The following is a 27366-nucleotide window of genomic DNA, read 5'->3' as shown; positions in this document are numbered from 1 at the left end:
CTCAGAAAACTAGTATGAGACCCAGTTTTCTCCTGTGTAAAAACAAAGGGCTTTGACCCTAGGCAATCTCTGAAGTCTCTTCTAGGTTTAAATTACATATTTCTAAGAAATTTTTAAAATAAAATGGACTGTGGTGTGATTTTCATTTTCTCTTGCTGATTACAATATAAAACCTTGATAAGAGAAGTGATATTTGATGTTTAAAATTACATTTAAGTGTAACATGTTATAGAAATTCTCCCTTTGGAATGCATATACAATATGTATTATATTAGGTGTTTACATGCATATAATGCTACAGTGGGTTATTGGCAGTCTTCCTCCTTCAAAATAATTTGAGGGATTATAATGCCACACTAAATATAGTGATACGTTAGAATTGCCAATGAAATGTGAACTATGGATTTGTCTTGAACAATACATAGCATTGGTGATGAGGCAAGGGTCATTTGACTTCTTTTCTCTGTTTTTTTTTTTTTTTTTTTTTTTTTGATTTCTTTTTTTTTTTTTGAATGAGATGACTTTATTATATTAGTTTTTTTCTTTTTTTTCTTATTTAGGTGACCTCAGTTTCTGGTCATGTATACAAATTCTGAAAAAGAGCATTCGCTTCTTTTTAGTAAACCCTGTTAAAAATATCTTGAGAAGTTTGGCTTGAGATTTGAAAAGAAAATAAATGAAAAAATGATTGGAGTTCTTAGGAAAGAAAAAGTAGCTGTGGCTTTGGTAAAATTGTAAGCAAGTCCTGTGGAAAGCCAGAAAATAATTCCTTTGGCCAGTGTAGTATAGCTTGTGGCAAGTGGACAGGCAACTAACTGAATTAGGAAAAAAGGCAGCCCTAGGGATGATTTTTTTTTTTAAGACAAGGTCTCATTCTACTGTCCACGCTGGAGTACAGTGGCCTTATCAGGGCTCACCATAGCCTCAACCTCCTGGGCTCAAGAGATTCTTCCATCTCAGCCTCTCACTGTGTTGCCCAGGCTGGTCTCAAACTTTTGGGCTCAAGCAATCCTCCTCCCTTGGCCTCCCGAAATACTGAGATTACAGGCTTGAGCTCCCATGCTTGCCCAGATTTTTTAACTAAATCAAAAACTCTGGGAATCTATACTAATGAGTGGGACATCTGTGACTGGTGACTGAATTTTTCAAATATGCAATGAAGAAGGGACTATTACATTGAAAGCTGAGGTCTGAAAGTGCTGAATAGACTTAGTCAATTTGATAAGTGAAATTTTATTATGAAAATACCTACCAAGTGTTCTGTCATGCATTTCCAAAAAGATATGCCACTCTTTGTCTTTTATGACTAACCAAAATTGTGTATTTGCCTCAGTGTAGTAACAATGACCAGAATTCTGTTGATTTGTTGTATATTCTGGAACATCATTAAAACCTTCATTCCCCTAACTCTTTCCTCCCATAATCCTCATTTCTCTTTCATTGCCTTTTGAAGCATTTGAATGAAAAACCCAATTCCATCTTTGTGTGCTCTTTTATGGTAATGCTTTTAGGAATAGGAGGGCAATCTGGGTACAGAGTGCCTGCAATAGCTGAGGTATGTGCAGGCCTGACATTTGACCCACAGGGAGCTTCTCTTTCTTGTCGTCAGAGTCATACAGGGTTGCACTGGGTTTGCCTCAGTTGCTTTGAATATTTTGATTTTTGTGGGTGGGAAGCCAACAGAATCTTGGCAGGATCAAGTGTGAAGGCCACTTTTCTCTAAAATGTGCAAGTCCATAACCTCATTACCACAATTTCTAGAGAAGAAAATGTTAGGCTGGCAGGGGAGTGATTTTTGAGTCAACATTATTTCTATATCCTCTCTTTCTTTCCTTCAGAGTCATGGTGCTAGATCACCAAATTGTATCCATTAAGAATGTATTGCTGTGTACAGAAATGGGAGACCACATCAAATTGTGTATGAAACTTTGATTGCTTTTCCTCTACAACATTTCCACTGGTTTTGCATGTGTTCCAGGGCCTAGGGAACTTCCCTGCAGAGTTCAATGTAAGCTGATCCCAGGCTGGTCCACGGTGTCGTCCTTTCAGACCCAAGTGCTTGATGAGCTTTTTATAGTCCTCTTGCTGCAGATACCTCCTCCTTTTGCTTCCTTATGCTAAATGAGGAGAGTGAACAAGCATCTTACAATTTTCTCAGCAGTCAGCTTTCAGGAATAAAGTCATTTTTCCCCCCTTTGTCTTGACTTCTAAAGTCTAAACTTCTGTGGGAAACAACCCACAGTGATAAGGGTAGTAAGAGTAATGCTAGGAGTAGAATGATGTCATAGGTAAAAATTAGCCTCTATCAGTTATATTTCCCAGAATGGAAATAAATGGCTTCTACTTGTAATTTAGACGGGGATCATTTTAGATGTTATACTCTGCCAGATTCTGGTTTCTGCTTAAAATGTTTTTCATAGAATTTGAGTATAAAAGGAGTTTAAAGGCCAGCTGATCTATCTCTTGCCAAAACAGAAATCCTTGCTGTGATTTTTCTGACTGATCATAATTCACACTCCCAGGGCCAAAGAGCCAGTTGCTTTGCATGGTGATCCGTCCCATTTGTGGATGGTTTCATTTGCTAAAATGCCTCTCATTGCATTGAATCAGAGTTAGCCTTCCTAAGATTTTGACCCTTTGGTCTTAATTTTGCTATTGATAATACAGTTAATCCTTTTTCCACATAACATCCCTTGAAAAATAGAATAAATGGCAACATCTCTTAGCTTTGGGCGATGTGATTTTTTTTTATAAGCTATATTCTATTTATTTGTCTTCCTTTAAGTCATTGCTAGCAATGTTAGACAAAACAGTATATTACTCCTTCCAGCTGATCTTGGCTTACCAGTCAACTCTGTGTTTATATCTTTTTGGCTCTTTGTATTTAAACAAGGATGATGAACTCACCTGTGCACCTTGGTCTTTGAAGCTCTTTGCTCCCCATTCTTTTCTTTTATATATCTGTATTCTTACACTTTGGGTTCTGCCGAGTGTTTTGAGCTTTAAATTATCCCCTAGTTACCTCTGGCTTCCTGATGTTCCCTGATTTAGACTCTTCAGGTAACTACGTGCCTACCTACTTCTCTAACAGCTATCAGACTGGTGCCCTCAATGGGGAATCTCATTAGGCCATTATTTAGTCATGGAGTAATATTCCTTAGCATGAGCTTTCCAACTGGCGTCCTATAGCAGTAGATTCCAGATGTGCTGAGAAATTGATCTCTGCAGCTTTGAATAGCTGGGCAGAGTCTCAGTAGTCTCAGGTGTCAAGTGGCTCAGTGCGACATTCAGATACCATTATGTGCTCCATGGTGAGCAAAGCCTTAAGCACTGCATCAAGGTATCGACATAGAGCACTGCTAAGTTAGTAGGGCATAGGGTTAGATATTTGCTTAACTCAAGATAAATGATGCAGTCATCTAGTCAAAAAGGAAATAAGGCTTTCTTTGCGTAACATGTTCTTTGTGAACCTATCTTGACTCCTGGTAACCTCTTAGGTTGAAATAATTGCTGTGAGTGAGGTGGATACTGTCAGTGGTTCTCTGGATGGGGATTACTCCACTGGCTCACGGGGGGTGGCTGAGGGCAGATTGCTTATATTGAACACAGTCCTCTCGTTTGGTGTCTGTAGCCTCAAAAAGATGGGTGGTAGTATTTCAGGCAAGTTCACTGAAGGCTGGGGCTTGATGAAACAGAACCTGGAAGTCTGCTGATGTTTACCCCCGCTTATCTTGTAGGCACAGGCAAGTGGGCAAGTGTTAAGAGAAGTGAAGTCAACATCTGGAGCACTAGAGAAACCTGACCGTACAATAATAACCAGCTGTAAAACAATTCTCATATTACTGTATGAGATGTCATTGAAGATGCATTTACAGGAAAAGTTAAATATTGATTTATTTGAACTTTGGCTACTCTATTTCAAAGTCTATATACTTAGATTAAAATAGAATCTAATCTGTTTGGTATTCCTTTGTTTCTGGTGAACCATTTTTCCATAGTGACAGGTGTTAGTCATGCTTATTATGACTTTTCCTAACAAAACTTTGAAGCAGGAATTCTCAAATTTCAATGAGTGTTGGAATTACTAGGAGGTCTTTTTAAAAGTTCAAATTTCTGGGCTTTACTCACAGATTTTGCATAAGTAAAATTGGGGTGGAGCCTGGAATTATTTTACAATAATTGACTCCAAGTGTTTCACTTGGAAGTCAACAGAAGTCAACAGAAGACCAAACACGTAAAAGCACTAGATGTAAAGGACCCTGCTTTCATACTGATGAGCTGGTGGATACTTAGCTTTGTATTGTCAAAGGATCATTTGCTTTGGAGACTTAGGATTTTTCCCTAGCATGTGTCTCTTCTTGAAATACAGAAACAACCAACCAAATGGAATTATCACAAGCAGTTTTCTATAACTTTGTGCAAAGTTAGACCAAACATTACATGTTGTCATGGATTATGAAATTCAGAAAACACTGCCTCATATTTGCATATAGCTATACCATTAAACAATATTTTCACTGACTTTGTTGATCTTATGTGGTTAATATTGTTATTTCCAATTTATGAATGAGAAACTTTAAGGTTACAGGTAAATGGTAGAAGTGTTAATCCTAACCTTTATTATTAATACTTCAAAATTAGGCAGGATTTATTATGTGCCAGGGACTGTTGTACATTTTGAAATTCTTTCTCTCTTTGAATCTTTATGAAAACACTATGAGGTAAATGTTGCTATTATTTTTAGAATTATTGTGAGTCTTTTTTTTAAGTTGGCTCTTGATGAGGTTAAGTAACAGTAACTTCTTGAGGTCATGCCTTTAGTCAATGGTAGAGCCAAGACTTGAGCCAGGTTTGTCTGACACCGGAGTTCATGCTCTCACTCTGGGTATTGTTAAGGCAGATTGCCTGGCCTGATTACAGTCTTCTAACTAGATGTCTGTGTCCTAAGAAGGATGAGTGGTAGTATTTCTAGGCAAGTTACCAGCACACATTATATATTATAGCAGGCTGCCAGTATACATTATATAAAGCCATGCTATACAAATTATTCTAGAAAGAACAGAAAGCAACAAGAAAAAAGATCTAATAGGAAGGAAAGCAGACATTCAAAGGATAAAAATTAAAATGAAATGAAATACAGTTGTGCATTTTTAGTAAATTTGATAAAAATAGCATTTCACAGTCTTCAGAAGTACAAAGAGTGGGAAAGGCGCAAGTTGTGATCTGCATACATTCTAATAATGTTAGCCATTCTTGAAGAAGCAGTAGGATTGGCCTGTGTTTTATAGGCTTTTTGAGTGTTGTTTGGTGTTTCATTTATGGGCACATTTTTCCATTACTAATACCAACTGGCATTTCACCTTTCATGCTCATGCCTTTGGCAATATGGTCTTTCTATCTTTAATGTACAGTATGGCCTTTGTGTTTTTTATCGAAATTTATTTTCATCAAATACATCTTGTAGTATCATGCTCGTGCTTTTCCCTCATTGATAGAAAAATCTCATTGATGCTTATTTACTCTGGGTTTCTTTATGCAAGTTCAAATTTAAAAATTTTGATTCTGGTTGTTCTGTTGTAGTCCAATGATTACTCTCAACACAGAAGAAATAACGAAATGTTAAATTCATTTTCCCCTGAAGCTGACTCTCGACTATAAGCCAAAACAAAATATTTCCTATTAACTAATTTCATAAGGATTCAGTATGAATAAATGACTTGGCAGCATCTTTTTTTTTTATCCCAAGTTAAGCTTTTTTCGTGACTTTATATCATCTACTGATGGTGATGAAAATTCCCGGGAGTTACTATGTTACCGTATCCTGATATCTTTCAACTGACATCATGAATGGTCAGGATGATCTTTCAATGATTTTTAAATGTCTATTAATCAAGATGCATTTATCAACTGTCCATATTCATTTGACTTCTAATACTTGCTAATTGCATTTTAATATCACTTGTTTCTCGTAGTCTAGGGGGAGACTGTGCTGGAAAGGGGTAGCATGCAGAATGGCCTTTCATGTGAATGGATTCTATCTTGCATGGTTACTTACTTGAAAGCCATGAGTGGCAGATCTGGGATATAAGTTCAGTCTATGTTTCTCTAAGTGATTTTCTTTCAGAGAGATTCCCTGAAAAATGTCAGCACACTTGCTTTTTGATAGAGACAGTCTATGCAGCACTTGATAGTCTGGCCTGAAATCAAAGAGTCAGAAAAAAAATGTAGGGTAGGGTTTTATTTATTTATTTATTTTTGAGACAGAATTTTACTCTAGCCCAGGCTGGAGTGCAGTGGCACAATCTCAGCTCACTGCATCCTCTGCCTCCTGGGTTCAAGCAATTCTCCTGCCTCAGCCTCCTGAGTAGCTGGGATTCCAGATGTGTGCCACCACGTCTAGCTAAGTTTTGTATTTTTAGTAGAGACGGGGTTTCACCATGTTGGCCAGGCTGGTCTTGTACTCCTGACCTCAGGTGATCTGACCGCTTTGGCCTCCCTAAGTGCTGAGGTTACAGACATGAGCCACTCTGCCTGGCCTAGAGTAGGGTCTTTAGAAGGGCTTTGAAGGGTGTTGTGAGCCATCAGGCCAGTATCCTTATTTGAGACATTTTGTGTAGTTCGACTATTTATTCAGTTAAAAAAACTCTATGGAAATGATATGTAGAAGTCTGTGGTATTTCTCTCATTCCATCATATGAGTTAAAAAAATCAATCCTTATTCTCATTTTTTCCTTTTTTGTGTGATTGGCATCAAAATATATGTAATCTTTGTATCATTCAGTGAAATGCAGGCTGGTTATTGACTTTTAGCAAACCAGTGGAATTGCAATCTAGGTTCTCAGACTTTAGGGACTTAAGCTGAGGCCTGGGCTGACCTTGGCAATGTGCTTTGCTATACCTCTGGGAGTAGCACTGAGCAAAGCAGGTGCAGGAGCCAGGATTCCAGTACAGGCAGGACGGAGTAAATAATTAGGTTAGATAAGAAATTATTTGCCTTCCTTTCAGCAGGTGGACGAGCTAACAAGGAAAACACAGGAAAGGAAATGTAGCTAATTTAGAGAGGGAAAAAACCAATGAAGAATCATTTAAAAGTTTTTATTGAAGAAAATGGGATTCCCGTGCACTCTTGTTTGAAATGTGTTTTGGATATGCATTGTTTTATATCGGATTTGGATATAAAATTATGACATTGTCCAGCCATAATAACTACTTTGTTAATTACAACTAGTTAGTGGCTACCTGCTGATACTGCACTGTAAGTAGTGCCAACATATTCTAAATGTTCTTATACAAGAACTAAAATGTTATTATGTAAGAGAAATTCCCTGTTTCCAAGGAGTTTTATAATCTAGCAGAGAGAGAACATGTACATTCAACACAAGTTGAGAACACTTGCAAAGTAACATATCGATAAGTGGAAAAAAAAAACCATAGTGCAAATGGAAGTATTGAGTGATTAAGAGACTGATGCCAAAGAGATAGGGATGGCGGAGGAAGGATCTGAATTTTGAATTGGATAATGAAGGAAGAGAGAAGCAAATTGGCAGGCAGAAATGAGAAAGGTATATGTGAAGATATAGGTTTGGAAGTGAAGCAAGTCACATTTGACATGTTAGTGACAATAAGCAAGACAATAAGCACACAGGCTAAGACAAGGTGGAACTTCCAACTTCCATGGCCGTGGATAATGGAAATGAATTTGATTATCGATTTGATTCAAGGGACAGTAGGAAAGTGCCATCATATAGGATAGGTTGAAGTAGTGGAGCTAAGGGTGGAGAGAGTATTAGGGAGCTGTTTTGTAACCTAGATTTAAAATAATGAGGATTTATAGGAGGGCTTTGGGAAAGTCTGCTGGACCAGGAATAAAAATGAGCTCAGTTTTTGAGATACTACTTTTCAGGTGTCAGTGATCATATCCTGAGATGACCGGTCAGTTACTAGACAGGATTACAGTTTGAGAGCTCAAGCCTTGGTCGTTGACTTTGGAGGCATTTATGCAAGGTGATAGTTCAGTAATGCATATGGAGTATGTATCATGGTGGTGACTATTGAGGGAGAAATTCAGAAAGCTGAGTTCGGAACCTTAGGAGCAGCTGCCAGCCAAGGGGGTGGAGGCAGGCAAAAAGAATAGTCAGCAAATGAGACAAAGAGGTAGTAGAAGAACACAGAGAACACCCAGGGAAACCATGCGAGGAGAGAATTTCAACAGTGCTAACTGAAGCATAGAGGTCAAGGGTATTGAAGACTTCAGAAAGACCTATTTGACTTGTCAAGGGAAAGGTCTTTGGAGACTTAGAAAAATTTGTTTCCAGTGAAATTTCAGTGCAGAAGTGCATCGGGAATTTTCTAGGTACTCTGCATGACAAGGGGATTAATGTTTAATAAATAAATCCCTTCTGTAATTGCTTTAGCACATATGACTGGGTATCTGGGTCTTCAGTATTCCAAGAGAAATTGTGAGGTCACCCCAGAAAGGAATTGAGGTTAGATTTTTCATATTATTCAAACATATCAGTTGATTTTGTATATTGTGTGGGAGAGAAACTCTCGGAGCTGAACTGTTGGGCTTACTTGGATTCACAAGATCTTAGTGGCTCTGGGAAAAATCTTTGGGAAAATGTAAATCCTGAGCAGTGTTTGAAAGCCTCTTCTTTGGTCCTATTTGGTTTATGTTAATGAATTAGCTTAGAGTATTTGTCAGAGGTGTTGTGGAAAATAATAAAAATCAGATTAAAATAATTAACCAAAACAATGAATATTAATTTACATGGAAGTGGAGGCACTAAAGAAATTTTGGTCAAGACAGAATCAAAGCTCCAAATTTAATGACTTACAATTAATTTCATGCCAAAAGAACAGAGCCATTTTGTAAGAAACGACAGTCTAGTTGAATAAACGGAGGTGATATGTTAGCTATGATGAACTCAAATTTTAAAAGACAAGAGACACTTTCTCATGATTTAAGAAAAGAAATTTGTAGAAAGAAACAAAACTTCTAAATTTATCTTCTGTTCAACTAATTAGCAGTAGTCTCAATTATAAAGCCTGAATCTGTAATATGATCTAACTTAGGTGTAATTAGATGAAAATGTAATTCTTTTCTGGTGAGTTAAATATGTGATTTTTGATTTATAATCACATCACAACAAGCTAATTGACAAAGAATGAAAGTAAAGAAGAGATTAAATTTTATTTGGCCTTTAGCTCAGTTTTATGTTCAGATGGTAGTTTCCTAGAACTAAGGAGGGGCTAAGTACAGTTTTGATATAATTGAGGGTGTGACTTTAATGTTTCTACAGATTTTTATATCTCTGCAGTAAAACATGAATTGCTTATGCTGTTTCTCTGATATAAAATATAGAGTTTTCCAATGCTCTATAAAATGTATTTTAAATAGGTGAACATGAACCTATGCTTAAACTTGGATTGCCTGGGATTCTAAAATTTTTCTGGCTATTTGTTCAAATTATACTTAACTGTGGTATTCACAATACTGTGCTTCTTTATTTTCCCAATAGCTGCTGTACAACACAGGATGTATATTGAATTGAAATAATAACAAATAGGTAGGAAAAAATGAAAGGAAAAAAGAGGGACAAATGAAAGAGGAAAGAACAAATGTAAATCATTGAATAGTTACGGTCACAGTGAGTGTATGTTTCACTTTTGTTTTTAAGACTGCAACCTGTCAAGGCAAAATATGAAACTTGACTGCTTACTTGATTAATAGAGACCACAATTTAAAAACAAATCATTTGCTTAGGAGAAACACAAGTATTACCAATGTAAAATCCAGAAAGAGGCTGGGTGCGGTGGCTCATCCCTGTAATCCTAGCACTTTGGGAGGCCAAGCTGGGTGGATCACCTGAGGTGAGGAGTTCGGGACCAACCTGGACAACATGGTGAAACCCAGTCTCTACTAAAAATACAAAAATTAGCTGGGTGTGATGGTGTGTACCTCTAGTCCCAGCTACTTGGGAGGCTGAGGCACGAGAATCACTTGAACCTGGAAAGTGGAGGTTGCAGTGAGCCGAGATTGCGCCACTGCACTCCAGCCTGAGTGACAGAGCGAGGCTTCATCTTAAAAAAAAAAAAATCCAGAAAGAAATAAAGAAGACTCTGTATAATACAATGAATGACACCTTTAACAACGTCTTGATTAGAGACTAGTCAAGTTTCCCAAATTCTGCTGAGCTGGTTTCATGAGTTGGTAGACTGATGGTATCGCATAAAAAGTCCTTCTGCAAGGTCAATTCAGTGGTGGTTCTTCAGGTCCAGTTAGATAATTCTTTTAGAACTTATGTTTGGGGTAACTATTTTTCCTTCTATCTCAGGTGTTTTGAACTTTCAGGGCATATATTACAACTTATAACTTACCCTGTCACTCTTAGCCTGAGTGCTCATATTGAAAGCACGCACTGTATGAGCTGTCATCTCACTGTGAATGAATCAGCAGGAAGGTTAAGCTTTCATAACATCAGTGAAGGGTGAGGTAATTATTACGCAATTGGTTTTTGGAGTACATGATAAAGAAACTCTGAGGAAAAAGTGAAGGTCTTCAGTTCCCTAATGGATATAAAGGATAACTTAACCTGAGAAAAATGTCCAGGAAGAGTTTGTGTGTTCCCCTAAAAACGGAAACATATTAGTAACTACCTTCAATTCTTTCTGGAATGAGGTGGAAAATTCCAAAAATAAACTAAATAAAATAAGCAGTACGATTTCTTTGAATTTAAGGGAGAAGCACATTCTTCCAGTTAAGAAAGGTTTCTTCTGTGAAGCTGCCTAGGGCTGCAGTGAAACAGATTCCCACTGACAGGTATGGAACTTGTCTTCACTCTACAGAATGGCCTGTTCATTCTATTTCCCTTGGCATGTAATTCAGGTTGTTGGAGACCTTGGTAAACTCATCACATGAGATCATGGGTTGATGTAAGTTCATGTTTGGATGTTTTAAAATTGGTTAGAACCTGGCTAGGAGAAGAATGTATGTCTACAACTGGCCCTCAAAGAGATTAAACATGTTTGAAATGTTTTTTTTTTTTTTTTTTTTTTTTTTAGTGGCAGTGGAGTGGGTAGTAATATTTCTTTTGCTGTGAGCTAGCAAGTGTGCCTGTTAGGAGAGTATTCCCAAACACATGATGAATCAAAGACTGATTAGCTGGACTTTAAGTACTGCATCTGGAAATTGCTTGTGAGGGAGATTTTGCCATTAATTACAGAAGACACATATGCCACTGGATTTAGGGCTAAAGATAGGAATTACCCTTTACCAAACTTATTTTATTGTGGGCCCTCTTTTAATTTAAACTTTAAGACCTGATTCAAAAGTAGTTGGCTTTCTTCTGATATGTAAAGAATGAATGGTGCCAATAATTGTTATAAATATAATATACAAAGTTATATTAAATTTATAACATAAGTCAGCAGTCAAAAAAGATAGTTGTTTATTCCTATGACAAAAATCCAGTCTTAGTAAAACAAATGATTTACAACTCATTGCTTTTCTTAGGCTATTTACTTTGCCGTAATTTCAGGCATTTAGGTTTGCTAAAGGCATAAGGTATGCTTTCTTAGATCTTAAATTTTTGGATATAGTTGACTGATGGAAATTAACAATTTCAATGTTAAAAGTCGTAAACAGAGCTCATTTCTGTAAGGAGTGATAATTGGGAATGTAGATCATTGGAGATAGACTGAATTTAGGAACATCATGGTTGTAGATGTGGATTTATGAGTTATCTACTGAGATTTTGAGTCATTTCCCATGACACTTTAACACACAGGAACTGGGAACTGTTGCTGTCTCTCTCTATATTTACAAATGGTGAGGGATTGTCTCCTGAGCCAAGAGGATAGATTAGACCCTGGAGCTGCAGACCCTAGGTGTAGATCCAGCAACCCCTGTACTGGTACTTTTGCTTTGGGTTGTATAGATCCATTTAAATACCAACATAAGAAATTTTCAGAGGTTTTACCTTGATTTTCCTAGAAGAGGAAGCAATCATAGAACTGAATTCCTTTTCATAATTCTTCAAAATTGATTGGAGAAGAAAATTGCCTTTTCTTTCTTGCCTTTTCATTTTGAGGAACCCCTAATGATGTCACTTTAAATCAAAGATGCTTATTTATTACAGCATCTGCTCGGTCCTCCATTTCCCTCCTTCCCTCCTTCCCTCCTTCCCTTCCCTCCCTTCCCTTCCCCTCCCCTTCTCTCCCTCCCTCTTTTCTTTTCTTTTTTCTTTTCTTTCGAATCTCACTCTGTTACCCAGGCTGGAGTGCAGTGGTATGATCTCAGTTCACTGCAACCTCCACCCTCCAAGCCTATGTGATTCTCCTGCCTCAGCCTCCAGAGTAGCTGGGATTACAGGTATGCACCACCACACCTAGCTAATTTTTGTATCTTTAGTAGAGACAGAGATTTCACTGTGTTGGCCAGGCTGGTCTCAAACTCCTATCCTCATGTGATCTGCCAGCCTCAGCCTCCTAAAGCACTGGGATTACAGGCGTAAGCCACTGTGCCCAGCCTCAGTCCTCCATTTCTAAAGCATTATATCATTCCGTGTTTGTTTAACTACCTTGGACAAAATCTAAGGTTTAACAACCAATGAATGATACAACGGTCCAAGAATACAGTGATACAGTGGTCCAAGAATTGAGCCAACTCTTTTTAACCTTTTTTTTTTTAAATTTATTTCTTTTTATATCTTTACAAATAAAATATGACTTTTTATTTTCATAGTTTAAACAATATGGAATAAAAAGCTATATGATACAGACCATAAATAATGGAGCAGAGAGTGAAAGTCTCTCTTCAACAATTTGTCCTGAGCCTGCTGAAGGGTTATTCGTCCAGTCTCTTCTCTTTAGATTTACCTGCATTTAAATGTACATGTAGAAAGATACTAACTTGTGTTTTGCTCTAGATATAAGCTGACTTATCTCATGTATAATGATCAATAAACTGTTAACCTAACAATTCACTTTGTACCTCTTAATGGCATGCAGCATTTCTGTGTTAAAAGAACCATCTAGAAAAATGGCAAAACTCTACATTCCTGAAGTTTATTTTTATTCAGAGTTGGGTGTATTTTTTCTTTTGGGACCATTAGTACTTTTATACTAGAGTAGACTAAATCATAATGTTTTAAAAATCAAAAGGTATTTGGGGAGATGGAAATATGATTTGATGATTTCTACTGATTATATGTGCTGTCTCCTTAATATTTTCTTAATTTAAAAAAGTGGTTAACTTATGTATATTTAGCATATTTTTGAGTTGATAATCTCAAATAATTCTTCACTTACTATACATACTTGAAAATCTGCTCTCTGAGATTTTCAAGTTAAAAGTATTCTGTCAGGTTAAAAGTACTCTGTCCTTGTGGATCTGTCATTTCACAGACATATCAATTTACCTTGTTGGCTAGGTGATAGAAAAAAAAGGGCAGAGTATAAGAAATTATTCTCCATTGGATATTAGTTTGTTCTCTCATGGATTTTAAAGTATTATTGGAAAAAAAATCCTCCAACCTTCTATTAAAGATAAGACAAGTTCTTACAAAGTATATGTTGTTTGTAGGACTGAGAAGTATTGGAAATATGTCTTGGCTTGACTAGCTGGCCACCCTTGAGAGCCAGTAATACCAAGTGGCTAAGCTTAGTTGCTCCCAGTGGCAAGAGACGTTCTGAGGTTTCCCATGTATGGGAGGAGGTCCAAGACAAAGAGGTCCTTGTAAAACTCAGCTAGAGACTTGGCTGTGGGACAGAGTCCTAGAAGAATCTGCATTAACTGTGCCCTGCCCAGCGGCATGCTGCTACAGCCTTTGTGCTGGGAACCACCAGTGTCATGGAATGAGTTTGCTTCTACAGGTAGACACTCTGAGCTCTTTTGCTTACTGACCCTGTTATTAACCCTGAGTGCTGGAGCCGCCGTGTAGTATCATATGCCTTCTCTGCAATATGCAAAGTCATATTACACTTAGATTGTTAGAAACTGTCCATTCTTTGTTTTTACGTGTGTGATTGTTGCTGTAGAAGATTCCTTACATCTACCTTTCTGGCTTGATAAACACACACACACACACGCACACACACACACACACACACACACACTTTGGCAAAAGGAATGAATATATTGGTGAATCTTTTTTTTTTTTTTTTTTTTTTTTTTTTTGTGGTGACAGAATCTAGCTCTGTCACCCAGGCTGGAGTGCAGTGGCATGATATCAGGTTGTTGCAAACCCCGCCTCCCAGGTTCAAGTGATTCAGCCTCCTGAGTAGCTGGGATTACAGGCCTGTGCCACCACACCTGTTTAATTTTTGTATTTTTAGTAAAGACAGGGTCTTACCATGTTGGCTGGGCTGGTCTCGAACTCCTGACTGCAAGTTATCCGCCTGCCTCAGCCTCCCATAGTGCTAGGATTATAGACTTGAGCCACCACACCTAGCGAGCATTGGTGAATCTTATGTATAATTTAAAAATTCACCAATACATTAATTTCTTTTGGTATAGTATAAAGAGCATAGGATTTGAATTTAGAAGACCTTGGTTCAAGTTCTGCTTCTGCCACTTAATAGTACTATGACCTTTCTGAGACTGTTTCCATTTTCATTCCCCATCTTGATTGAGGCTTGCAAGCTTCAAATGAGGTCATGTATTTAAAAGCATTTTGTGAACCATAAACTGCCACACAAATGTTGATTATTGTTATTATTTTAAATTTACTTTTGCTGTTATAATAAAACATTAGTAATAAATGTGCCGTGAATTGTCTTAATCCTAGAGAAGACATATGAACTAAATACCCAACTTGGGTCATCAAAAGGCATATTTATATAAGGGCTACTGCTAAGCAGTGACAATCATGAGCATGCTAAGTTCATATTGGGAACTGCAAGCAACCTTAGGTGGAGAAAGGAGGAGGCACAGAACAGAGATAAAGTCTTAGCTTCTACATGGCCTTGTGAAAGGGTTTTAAGGTTGAGTTCAACCTTTGAGGTTGTTAGTGTTTTATAATATATATTGATGATTAAAGAGTAACATTTATCAGGCTGGGCACTGTGGCTCAAGCCTGTAATCTCAGCACTTTGGGAGGCCGAGGCGGGTGGATCATGAGGTCAAGAGATTGAGACCATCCTGGCCAACATGGTGAAACCCTGTCTCTACTAAAAATACAAAAATTAGCTGGGCATAGTGGCATTTGCCTGTAGTCCCAGCTACTCGGGAGGCTGCCAGGAGAATTGCTTGAACCCGGGAGGTGGAGGTTGCAGTGAGCTGAGATTGTGCCACTGTACTCCAGCCTGGTGCCTGGCAACAAAGTGAGACTCTGTCTCAGGAGAAAAAAAAAAAAAAAGTAACATTTATCAATTTTTAAAAGAATAGTTTTATGAATTACCAAATATATAAATTTGATCAAATGTGTATTCCATACTTTTCAGCAAAATTATCTAGCTCTTCTGGTAAAAGTGAGAGTCCTTTGCTTACACAGTCAACAGCATAGGGAAAGAGATGCAGTTTTCCTATGGCAAGTTTCACATCCTGGAAAATGCTTCTCAGCTGGACACTGGGGCCGTCTCTGGGTTAGAAGGTGTCAGAGAAAGTGGCTCAGGCTCAGGGATGGGCAGGTTCTGTGCTTCCCAGTTTCGAGAAGCATTTCAGGTGATGAGTTGGGACTTGGTTTTCACTCTTCTGGCTTCGTAGACGAGTGACCAGTTTCATTTCATTGTTTGGCTCCATCTTCAATTTATGTGCTTGCTCTTTCCACTGGAAACTCCTTTAACTCTTCTGCTGAAAATGGTCTCTAGGGTTCAACTTTAGAGAAATCTTCAAACATTTTATTTATCGGTCTAGCTGTTAGGTTTATTTTCATGAGATCTTTTCTGAAGCAGGACGTCTAACACATCTAGATGTTCATAATGTGAACATCATTTGTATTTTCAAAGAAAAGTTTTATCTTGAGTTTGAATGAACTGTTGAATTAGCTGAGTTAAGAGACTCTCATTTTTGCTATCCATGAGGCAGAAAAGTGGTGTGAAGGCTGTATGACTTCAGCCAACTGGCTACTGACCAGTCTTTCTATTGTTTATGGCATAGGAAATAGGGCATTTGGAGACAGGTGCTAAGGAAATGAATAGCATTTTCTTTTTTGTGTGTGGTTGTGGGAACCACTGTACACCCTAGAACACTTTATTAAGACCTTATTGCTTATGTAGTTGAAGAGACATTGATTGAGCTACAGGTACCTGGTTAGATATTGATTGAGAGACCTGTACCTGGTCTCAGGTTGCTCTGTGTAGAGCTTGTCCAGGTGTTGGGAGCTGGGAGACTGCTTGGCCTGGGCAGGACCCAGAGTAAGAAGTATGGTACCTCCTACAAGCCGTAGAGTGGGCTGTGGGCTTCAAGATGGCTTTCAGGTGACCAGAGAGGTCAGGAGCATAGGCTTAAGTGAGGGCCCAGGACAAACACTCCCTGAGATGAGTCAAGCCCCAGCCCTCTCTGGGGTTTGCCGAACAAAGGCTAGGTGTGGATAACCAGCAGCCTTGAGAGGGCGTGGGGCATGTGACTAGGCATTGCTGGAACTGGGTGAGATTGTGGGAGTGGCTGGTGTACTAGTTGTATAATATGCAGCAGTTGGGTCTTCCTGCATGACAGTGGGAGGTTTGAGTATCCCTTATGGAGAGTCATGCACCATGGCTGGTCTGGAGCAGCCAGCACCAGGCTTGGGGGCAGTGGCTCTGCTAGGGTGACCAAAGTAGGCCAGGAAAGCCACTTGTTGCCCACACCCTGTTTTGATCAACTGTTTTCATGCAGGATGAGGCAGGGATAGGAACATTTCCCAGGCCCAGGTATTGATGTTACCTTAATTCTTTAGTCTGGAAGAACTTGATGAGAGGGTGGGAGGATGAGAACGTCCTTAATCAAACCCATTCTTCATGTCTCCTAGGACTGCCCCTACATCCATCCATCTCCAGAGAATAACCTGACTGCTCACACTTCTCCAGCTTTTCTCACAAGGCAGTTGTTACTGGGCTGCTGAGGGAACTGGAAGGGAGGTCTAGGAGGGGACTCTGATGGTGGCACCCAATCTACAGGGTCTGGAGCCAGGGTGGAGGCGGTCAGGGACTAGCGGCTGCCGTAGTATGGGTACACAGCCAGGCTGATGATGATAAGCAGTGTGGCCAGGAAGAAGGTGGCTGCGAGCTGCAGCTGCAGCAGGACTGCTGAGAGCACGGCATTGACCATGAGTGAGCAGGACACAACCAAGAGGCATGTGATGCTGCTGATGTGCTTCCTGACAGTGGGCATGAGCAGTCCATTTAGCCCTGGCTCAGCACCACAAGTCCTGCCCATGCTGAGAAGCCTTGCAGGAGGCCTGGGCTGGGGCCACCAGCAGCATGCAGCTCTAGATTCAGGAGCACACCAAGGGTATAGAGAAAGACATTCTAAAGTGCCAGGGGCAGCTGCTGTCTTCTCACGAGCAGCTCTGCAGTGACGACAGGCCTGAGATGAGGAAGTCCAAGAAGAGGAGGAGCAGGCCCAGCTGAGTCATGTGTAGGGGCATAGGGCTGGCAGCAGCTGCTGGAGGGGGCTGGGAAGGGTGCACCAAGGTCTTAAGGGCCACCTGATGGGTAACAGGCCCCACAGCCAGCAGCAGCAGCAGTGCTAACCCCTGAGTTGCAGAGAAGCAGTGCTAGAGGCAGACACTGGAACAGGGCCCTGCTTCCAATTGCTCAGCACCTGGTAGGTGCTGGGGTTCATGTCATGCTGAAGATATATCACTAGGCTGTTGTTAGTGCCATAGAGCAGGGCTGATAGTGTGAAGGGGGCAGCTTGGTGCCAGAGTGGAGCCCCCTAGGGCCATGTTTGCCAGCCCACTAGAAGGGAGAAGGCACCTAACAGTAGCTTGGTCAACTCAGCTCCACAGCTGAGGAGGGCTGGACGGGCACCCTGCTGTCCACATGGCACAGTGCCAGCATGGGGCATGGGCATGAGTAGCATCAAGGCCACTGCCTTCATACCCATGCCAGACTTTGGGTGGCCTGTGTAGTTAGCAAGGAGCAGTGGGGATTATAACATATTTGGGGGAAATCAAGTTATGGAGCCAGCTCCCAGTAGGTAGGAGCCGTGGAACACTGCCAGAGAGGATTCTGAAGATCAGAATCATCTGCCAACTGCACAGACAGGGCTTGAAGAGTAAGGGGCTGGTGGCCCTTGAAGCCACAGTCTTGGGGCCAGTCTGATGGAGTTGGGAGGGGGAAGAGGGAATCCAGGGTGCAGGCTGACAAGCCACTGTGCACAGTCTGCAGGAAGGGAGACAAGGATAAAGTTGGTGTGAAAGTTGGAGGAAAAATGGATGACAGCCAGAGAAGCCAGACAGTGTCTCTATCTGCAGGCCCCAGATCATTATTCTGCCTCCCCCTAGCATCTGCCTCCCCCTAGCATCTAGAGCTAGTCGGGCCCCTTGCATAGTGACTGCAAATAGTCTTTCAATGCCATCTCCACATTGGGCACAGCATAGCCTGAGCTGCATAGATGCCAGCACAGATGCCCATGGCAAAGCCCAATACTGCTGATGCCCTCAGTGTGGCCACCACAGCTAGCCAGGGATCCCTTGAGTAATGGGGAGGACAACAGCGAGCCTTCCTGGCCCGCCCTGCTGTTGACTTCATCTTCCACGTGCCACTGTGGATTCTCCAGCTGATTCTTGAGAAACGCCAGTTCCTTAATCTTAGGCAGGGAATCTTTGTCATCTGTCATCTTCCCTGCCAAACTTCTGAAGAATACTTTCTATAAGTCAAAAGTAAGACAGTCTTAGTTTTGTTCTCTATATTTGATTGTTTGGTGCATTGCAAATGATGGCATAGCTTAGTAGGATGTTATTTTATTTCAGCTGCAAGGTAGGAAGGACATTGATAATTGTAGAAATAGGGAGGACATATATATATATGAGTTTGAGTCTGCATTGCATTTAGTCTTCTGAGCTTTGGAAACAGTTGACTTTCTTTTCAGTCTTAGCAAAGGAAGTATTTTAAAATTTCAGAAACAATCAGCTATTGATAAAGTATGTTTAAGTGGTAGAAAGAGCAATGCACGGAGAATAATGATTTTTAAAAAATCTTGATTGCACTAGTAACTTGTTGAACCTGGACATGTCCCTTAATGTCTCGGAACCTCTGTATTCTTGCTTCTAAAATGATACTTCTATATGCCTTAAAAGATCCCTTCCAGACCTAAAATTCAGTGACTCTGATTTTTCTCTAGGGTCACAACAATTCTTTGCTTACTTCCACAGAGTATGAAGGTAACAGATATCCCTTATCAATGAAAATTACCTTTAAAAGTATAAGGCAACAAATTATGTTGCCAAGGGAATGTGTGGAAATGGGCTGTGAATCTTGAATGTAATGGGGTTGCCTGTAGCTCATTCTCTTTGCTGTGCACTACCTGCAGTGTTGACTCCTGGTGTCCTATGATTCTGGAAGAGAGGCACTTGGCCTTGAATGTGTAGTTTTTGGTGGCCTATTTCTGAATGGGACACATATATTTCAATGGTGACCTTCAAAGGCAACAATGCCCCAGCCTTCAGTGTGTGACTCTTAGGTAGCACTAGAATTGGCACTTGGCAACCATATGGGAAAAGAGGATAATGTCATGTTAGGCCTACATAAGGTATTTTGGGGATGGAAAACATCAAAATCTATACTCTACCCAAGGATAGATTTTGGTAAATGGATTTTACACGGGTTGTTTTTCAAGCTCCATTATGTTTCCTTAAGATTTTTTCACTTTTTGTAGTAATCACTTTTTTTCTGATGTTTACAATACATTCTATTATAAATGGGGTTTTACTATCTGCTATTAAGGAAAGTATAAAAATCAGGCTGTGCCAGTCTTTTTCTCTCCTTAAAGTAATTTCCATCAGAACTCATCTTCCTCTGCTTTAGTTTCTTCTGTGAATGTGATAGTGTTCTTAAGTCATACAGCTTGTAAGGTGAGGCGCAGTACAGTTTCAAATCAGAGGATTTAGCAGGGCAAGGGAGGGAGAGATAAATGGTAAGAAGGGAGGTGGAGGAGTTTATTGACTACTCATGTAGTGCTTCATTGTGAGTAAAGAAAGGCAGATTGGTCGTCTATAATAAAATGTAGCCCAAATGGCATTTGCACAGTTGCAAGGTTTATTTCACAGTAAATCAGTATGCCTATTAGCATTTCACACATCTCTCTCTCTCTCTCTGTCAAGAATGTTTGCAGATTCTTTGTTGTTTCATGCTTAAAGCCACTTTTTATCTTCTGATATCTTCCCGATGGACCGCCTCTTGAAAAACAACTCTTCCAGTCTATACAGATCAAACTATTTCTCCGTGACCACACTTTTTCAGTTTTTGATTAGCTCATTGAAAATCATAATTTCTGTTATGATTAGAGAAATAATAAGATGGGCTTCATAATTTAACTTTGTAATTCAGGATCAAAATCATAGGCTTTTGTGTGACTTTGAAGTCTTCCTGCTCCTTTTAAACAGAATTGCAGCTATAGCATCCTAGGTAGGTGTTTTTCAAATCTGTTTTTCTTCCCTGCCTCTTCTACTTCCCTTTCTTCTTCTGCTCTCTCCTTTTTTCTTTTTTTCCCTTTCCTTCCTTCCTCCATTCTTCCTTCCTTCTCTGTACTTAGGTACTTCCAATAAAAGCACTGACACTTGACTGCATCTTGAAAACTCCAGATAGTTCCGGCAACATCTATTGAATGCCTATTATATTCTTGATTCTATGCTAGGCCTATTCCTTTGCATTGTCTTATTTAATCCATGTAACAATTCTTTGAAAAAGCTATTTCGTTCCCATTCCATCAATGAAGAAACTTTGGCCTGATTCACAGAGCTAATATGTGGCAGAGGCTGAATGTGAAATTACATCTTCTAAATTCTTTCTTTACTGGGTAGAAACTCTGTTTCACATGGGAAGTTGTATTAGGGTTCTCCAGAGGAACAGAACCAAGAGAATATATGGAGATATACATGTGTGAATGCATATTTATTATAGGAGTTGGCTGTTGTGATTATGGAGGCTGAGAAGTCCCACAGTACGTGGTCTGCAACTTGAGACTGGGGAATGCCAGCGGTGTTACTCATTCTGAGTCCAAATGCCTGAGAACTGGGGGGCCAATGGTCTAAGTCCTGGTCTGAGCCTGAAAGCCCAAGAACCAGGAGTCCTGGTGTTTGAGAGCAGAAGATGAATGCCCCAGCTTAAACACAAAGCTGAATTCACCTTTCCTCCATCTTTTTGTTTGATTTTGTCCCACAGCAAATTCAAATGTTGATCTCTTTCAGAAAGAACCTCACAGACAAACCTAGAAATAATGTTTTGCCAGATATCTGGGCATTCCTTAGCCCAGTCAAGTTGACACATAAAATTAATCATCACCAAATTGCCATTATAAAAGGAACCATACCTTAGTGTGGAAGCAAGCCAGTTATGATTAAATGAGAACATGTGACCACATTATGGGTTCAGATTCTCAATGACTGATTCAGCCTTGGGCAAGGTTTTGACCTTTGTATTTTAGAGTCTCTACTGATTAAAAAGTGATAATAAAAGTTGTCTTAGAAGAGTTTTAATCTATAGCTGTCAGTATTTATTGTGAAATCTTAGTTTTACAAAATTTTAATTTTGTGGACAACTTGGAACTCTTTAGATGGGAAATAAATTCCAGCATAGTTGTTTTTATAGCAAAGCAATTAATACAGGTTATATTATCTAAATAAATTGTTAACACATGTGCTCAATTACTGGGCAGAATCTTATTGAATGGAACTATCAATACATATTTGTTGAATACCTACTATGTGACCAACACTTTACATTTATGAACTCATTTAACCCTTATATCATTTCTGGGAGTTCTCATTTACTTACCTCAAAGGTGGTAAAAATGAGGCTTAGAGGAGTTAAATAATTTTTCCAAGGTCACATAACTAGTAGGTGATGACGTTGGGATTTGGATCTTTGAGAGCACAAAAGTAGCCCAGTTATTACTAGTTTGGGAATTTGAGTCGGTTAAGTTCCAGTTCTGTCTCTTACTAGCATTGTAACCTTGAGCAAGTGACTTAATCTATCTAAACTTTCATTTTTAGATTTAGCAACTTAAGAGGTCTGTACCTTTCTAAAGATTCAATTGCAGGTATCCCTTTAGCATGGGCTGACCCAGTAAGTGAGGTATGCAGTGGCCCCTGCTTATAAGGGTTTAGCATCTTAAATAAGAGATGAGGCATGAAGATGAAATATGAGCATTTTTTTCATAATGTATGCTAAAATGTTAAATCATGCAGTTTTATCAAAAGATACTAGTGTGATACATGTGATATATAAGACAGAACTTTGGAGTAGAGCTGGGATATGCAAAATCTTTCCCCATCTTTACCACAAGCACACTGTGAATCTCAGAGCGTGTTATTTTCACTTCCATGTCCTCTATCTGTGTTTCATCTGTTCATGCATTCATAAAACATCTACAGGGAGACAGCATTGTGTCCAGGCATACTTACAGGGAACCTAGGCACTGGAAAAGGAGCTAAGACATGACGTTTGTTCCCATTATGGGCCATAGAACTTACAGCCTACTGAGAGGAGGGACAGACATATGAAGACTTTATAATGCAGTGTGAAGAGTGGTATAATAGTGCTGAGAGTCAGGGGAGGCTTAATGGAAGAGTTGACAATTGAAGAAACAATGAAGATGAGAAGGGACTCTGTCTTATTCATCTTTATGGTAATATTTCCCAAAGCATTGAGAGCAGTTCCCAGCACATAGTAGGAACTTAGTAGTGAATTGGATACTGATTTGCAAGCCTGACTTGTTTTCAGCATCCATTCCTTCCTATGATTCTTGTCATAGCTCCTCTGTCTCTTTAGGGAGCTCCATAGGGACTCAGTTCAAGTCCCTAATTCTCTTAGTGACAGCACAGCGGCATGGTTAAGAGCATAGGCTCTGAGGTCAGATTTCCTGGTTTCAGTTTCTGTCTCTGTTACTTATTAGCCATCTGACCTTGAGCAGTTACTTAGTTCTCTGTGCCTGTTGTCTTATCTATAAAATGGGATAATAATACCTAGCATTATTAAATGGAAAAAAATTAAATGCAAAGAACTTAGAATGGGGACTAGGCACCAAGAATAGTAATTGCTTAATGAATATTAGCAATTTTTATTTTTAATCTTGATACATTTTGCGCTGAGTTCATTTATTAGAGTGCCACTTCACAAATACTAAGGTACCTGCAAAAACAAAAAACAAAACAAAACAAAAAAAAGGAATTTTTCTGATTTTCAGTGGACAAAAAGAGAAGGTGTCATTTTAGGAAGGATGTTGCTTTTTCTTCACCTGCTCTTGTTTTAAAGCATGGATCATAGGGTCCTGGTTAATGCTACAAGGAACTCACGTGTATTTTGCTAATTATAAGTCATGCTTCTCAGTGGCCCTTTTAATTGTTAAAATGGCCTCCAGATTCTGATTTTTCTTCACTCTTTGTCTTATTTATTATTTATTTATTTAATTGCATTTTAGGTTTTTGGGTACATGTGAAGAACATGCAAGATTGTTGCATAGTTACAAACATGGCACTGTGATTTGCTGCCTTCCTCCCTATCACCTATATCTGGCATTTCTCCCTATGCTATCACTCCCAACTCCCCACCCCCAGCTGTCCCTCCCCTATTTCCCCGGACAAGCCCCAGGGTATGATGCTCCCCACCCTGTGTCCATGTGTTCTCCTTGTTCAACACCTACCTATGAGTGAGAACATGCAGTGTTTGATTTTGTGTTCTTGTGCCAGTTTGCTGAGAATGATGTTTTCCAGGTTCATTCATGTCCCTGAAAAGGACACGAACTCATCCTTTTTGATGGCTGCATAGTATTCTGTGGTGTATATGTGCCACATTTTCCCAGTCCAGTCTATCATCGATGGGCATTTGGGTTGGTTCCAGGTCTTTGCTATTGTAAACAGTGCTGCAATGAACATTCGTGTGCATGTTTCCTTATAGTAGAATGATTTATAATTATTTGGATATATACGCAGTAATGGGATTGCTAGGTCAAATGGAATTTCTATTTCTAGGTCCTTGAGGAATCGCCACACTGTCTTCCACAATGGTTGAACTAATTTACACTCCACCAACCGTGTAAAAGTGTTCCTATTTCTCCACGTCCTCTCCAGCATCTGTTGTCTCCAGGTTTTTTAATGATTGCCATTCTAACTGGTGTGAGATGGTATCTCAATGTAGTTTTGATTTGCATTTCTCTGATGACCAGTGATGATGAACATTTTTTCATGTGTTTGTTGGTCTCATGTATGTCTTCTTTTGTAAAGTGTCTGTTCATATCCTTCGCCCACTTTTGAATGGTCTTGTTTGTTTTTGTCTTGTAAATCTATTTTAGTTCTTTGTAGATTCTGGATATCAGCCCTTTGTCAGATGGGTAGATTGCAAAATTTTTTCCCATTCTGTTGGTTGCCGATTCACTCTAATGACTGTTTCTTTTGCTGTGCAGAAGCTGTGGAGTTTGATTAGGTCCCATTTGTCTATTTTGGCTTTTGTTGCCAAAGCTTTTGGTGTTTTGGTCATGAAGTCCTTGCCTATGCCTATGTCCAGAATTGTTTTGCCTAGATTTTCTTCTAGGGTTTTTATGGTATTAGTTCTTATGTTTAAGTCTTTAATTCATCTGGAGTTAATTTTAGTGTAAGGTGTCAGGAAGGGGTCCAGTTTCTGCTTTCTGCGCATGGCTAGCCAGTTTTCCCAACACCATTTATTAAACAGGGAATCCTTTCCCCATTGCTTGTTTTTGTCACGTTTATCATAGATCAGATGGTTGTGGATATGTTGTGTTGCCTCCAAGGCCTATGTTCTGTTCCATTGGTCTATATCTCTGTTTTGGTACCAGTACCATGCTATTTTGATTACTGTAGCCTTGTAGTATAGTTTGAAGTCAGGTAGTGTGATGCCTCCTGCTTTGTTCTTTTTGCTTAGAATTGACTTGGCTATGTGGGCTCTCTTTTGGTTCTATATGAAATTTAAGGTGGTTTTTTCTAGTTCTGTGAAGAAGGTCATTTGTAGCTTGATGGGGATAGCGTTGAATCTGTGAATTACTTTGGGCAGTATTGACATTTTCATGATATTGATTCTTCCTAACCATGAGCATGGAATATTTCTCCATCTGTTTGTGTCCTCTCTTATTTCGTTGAGCAGTGGCTTGTAGTTCTCCTTGAAGAGGTCCTTTACATTCCTTGTTAGTTGTATTCCTAGATATTTTATTCTCTTTGTAGCAATTGTGAATGGCAGTTTGTTCTGGATTTGGCTCTCTTTAAGTCTGTTATTGGTGTATAGGAATGCTTGTGATTTTTGCACATTGATTTTGAATCCTGAGACTTTGCTGAAGTTGCTTATCAGTTTCAGGAGATTTTGGGCTGAGACGATGGGGTCTTTTAGATATACAATCATGTGATCTGCAAATAGAGACAATTTGACTTCCTCCTTTCCTAATTGAATACCCTTTATTTCTTTTTCTTGCCTGATTGCTCTGGCTAGAACTTCCAATGCTATATTGAATAGGAGTGGTGAGAGAGGGCATCCTTGTCTAGTGCTAGATTTCAAAGGGAATGCTTCCAGTTTTTGCCCATTCAGTATGATATTGGCTGTTGGTTTGTTGTAAATAACTTTTATTATTTTGAGATACGTTCCGTCTATACCTAGTTTATTGATAGTTTTTAGTATAAAGGGCTGTTGAATTTTGTCAAAGGCCTTCTCTGCATCAATTGAGATAATCATGTGATTTTGTCTTTGGTTCTGTTTATTTGGTGAATTACGTTTATAGACTTGCATATGTTGAACCAACCTTGCATCCCCGGGATGAAGCCAACTTGATCATGGTGGATAAACTTTTTGATGTGCTGTTGCAATTGGTTTGCCAGTATTTTATTGAAGATTTTTGCATCTATGTTAATCATGGATATTGGCCTGAAGTTTTCTTTTCTTGCTGAGTCTCTGCCAGGTTTTGGAATCAGGATGATGTTGGTCTCATAGAATGATTTTGGAAGGATTCCCTCTTTTTGGATTGTTTGGAATAGTTTCAGAAGGAATGGTACCAGCTCCTCTTTTTATGTCTGGTAGAATTCGGCTGTGAACCCATCTGGACCTGTGCTTTTTTTAGGTGGTTGGCTCTTAATTGCTGCCTCAACTTCTGCCCTTGTTATTGGTCTATTCAGGGTTTTGACTTCTTCCTGATTTAGGCTTGGGAGGATGCAAGTGTCCAGGAATTTATCCATTTTTTCCAGGTTTACTAGTTTATCTGCATAGAGTTGTTTGTAATAATCTCTGATGATGGTTTGTAGTTGTGTGGAATCTGTGGTGATATCCCCTTTATCATTTTTTATTGCATTTATTTGATTATTCTCTCTTTTCTTTTTTATTAATCTGGCTAGTGGTCTATTTTGTTGATCTTTTCAAAAAACCAGCTCCTGGATTTATTGATTTTTTTAAGGGTTTTTTTTTGTGTGTGTCTCTGTCTCCTTCAGTTCTGCTCTGATCTTAGTTATTTCTTGTCTTCTGCTAGGTTTTGAGTTTTTTTGATCTTACTCCTCTAGCTCTTTCAATTTTGATGATAGGGTGTTGATTTTAGATCTTTCCTTTCTTCTCATGTGGGCATTTATTGCTATATATTTTCCTCTAGACACTGCTTTAAATGTGTCCCAGAGATTCTGGTATGTTGTGTCTTCGTTCTCGTTATTTTCAAAGAACATCTTTATTTCTGCCTTCATTTCATTGTTTATCCAGTCAACATTCAAGAGCCAGTTGTTCAGTGTCCATGAAGCTGTGAGGTTCCGAGTTAGTTTCTCAATTCTGAGTTCTAACTTGATTGCACTGTGGTCTGAGAGACTGTTTGTTATGATTTCCGTTCTTTTGCATTTGCTGAGGAGTGATTTGCTTCCAATTATGTGGTCAATTTTAGAGTAGGTGTGATGTGATGCTGAGAAGAATGTATATTCTGTGGATTTGGGGTGGAGAGTTCTGTAAATGTCTATTAGGTTTGCCTGTTCTAGGTCTAAGTTCAAGTCCTGGGTATCCTTGTTAATTTTCTGTCTGGTTGATCTGTCTAATATTTACAGTGGGTCAGTATTAGACATGTCTCCCACTATTATTGTGTGGGAGTGTAAGTCTCTTTGTAAGTCATTACGAATTTGCTTTATGTATCTGGGTGCTCCTGTATTGGGTGCATATACATTTAGGATTGTTAGCTCTTCTTGTTGCATTGATCCTTTTACTGTTATGTAATGTCTTCACTGTTTATTAATAGTTAGCAAACTGTTTAATGTGCAG

At 39.2% G+C, this 27366-nt stretch overlaps 1 protein-coding gene and 1 pseudogene across 9 annotated transcripts in view; one reads left to right on the top strand and one right to left on the bottom strand.

Moving 5' to 3' along the window:
• Nucleotides 1-27366, top strand: part of SLC4A4 (solute carrier family 4 member 4) — a 496548-nt gene that overhangs the window by 192851 nt on the left and 276331 nt on the right. The gene's annotated exons all lie outside the window — the stretch shown is intronic.
• On the bottom strand, nucleotides 17129-17982 carry LOC119467375 (annotated as a pseudogene).

Source organism: Cebus imitator, unplaced genomic scaffold, assembly GCF_001604975.1.
Source record: "Cebus imitator isolate Cc_AM_T3 unplaced genomic scaffold, Cebus_imitator-1.0 Scaffold283, whole genome shotgun sequence".
NCBI classification, from domain to species: Eukaryota; Metazoa; Chordata; class Mammalia; order Primates; family Cebidae; genus Cebus; species Cebus imitator.
The sequence above is the reverse complement of the archived record's forward strand: the minus strand, read 5'-3'. Positions and strand labels throughout refer to the sequence as shown.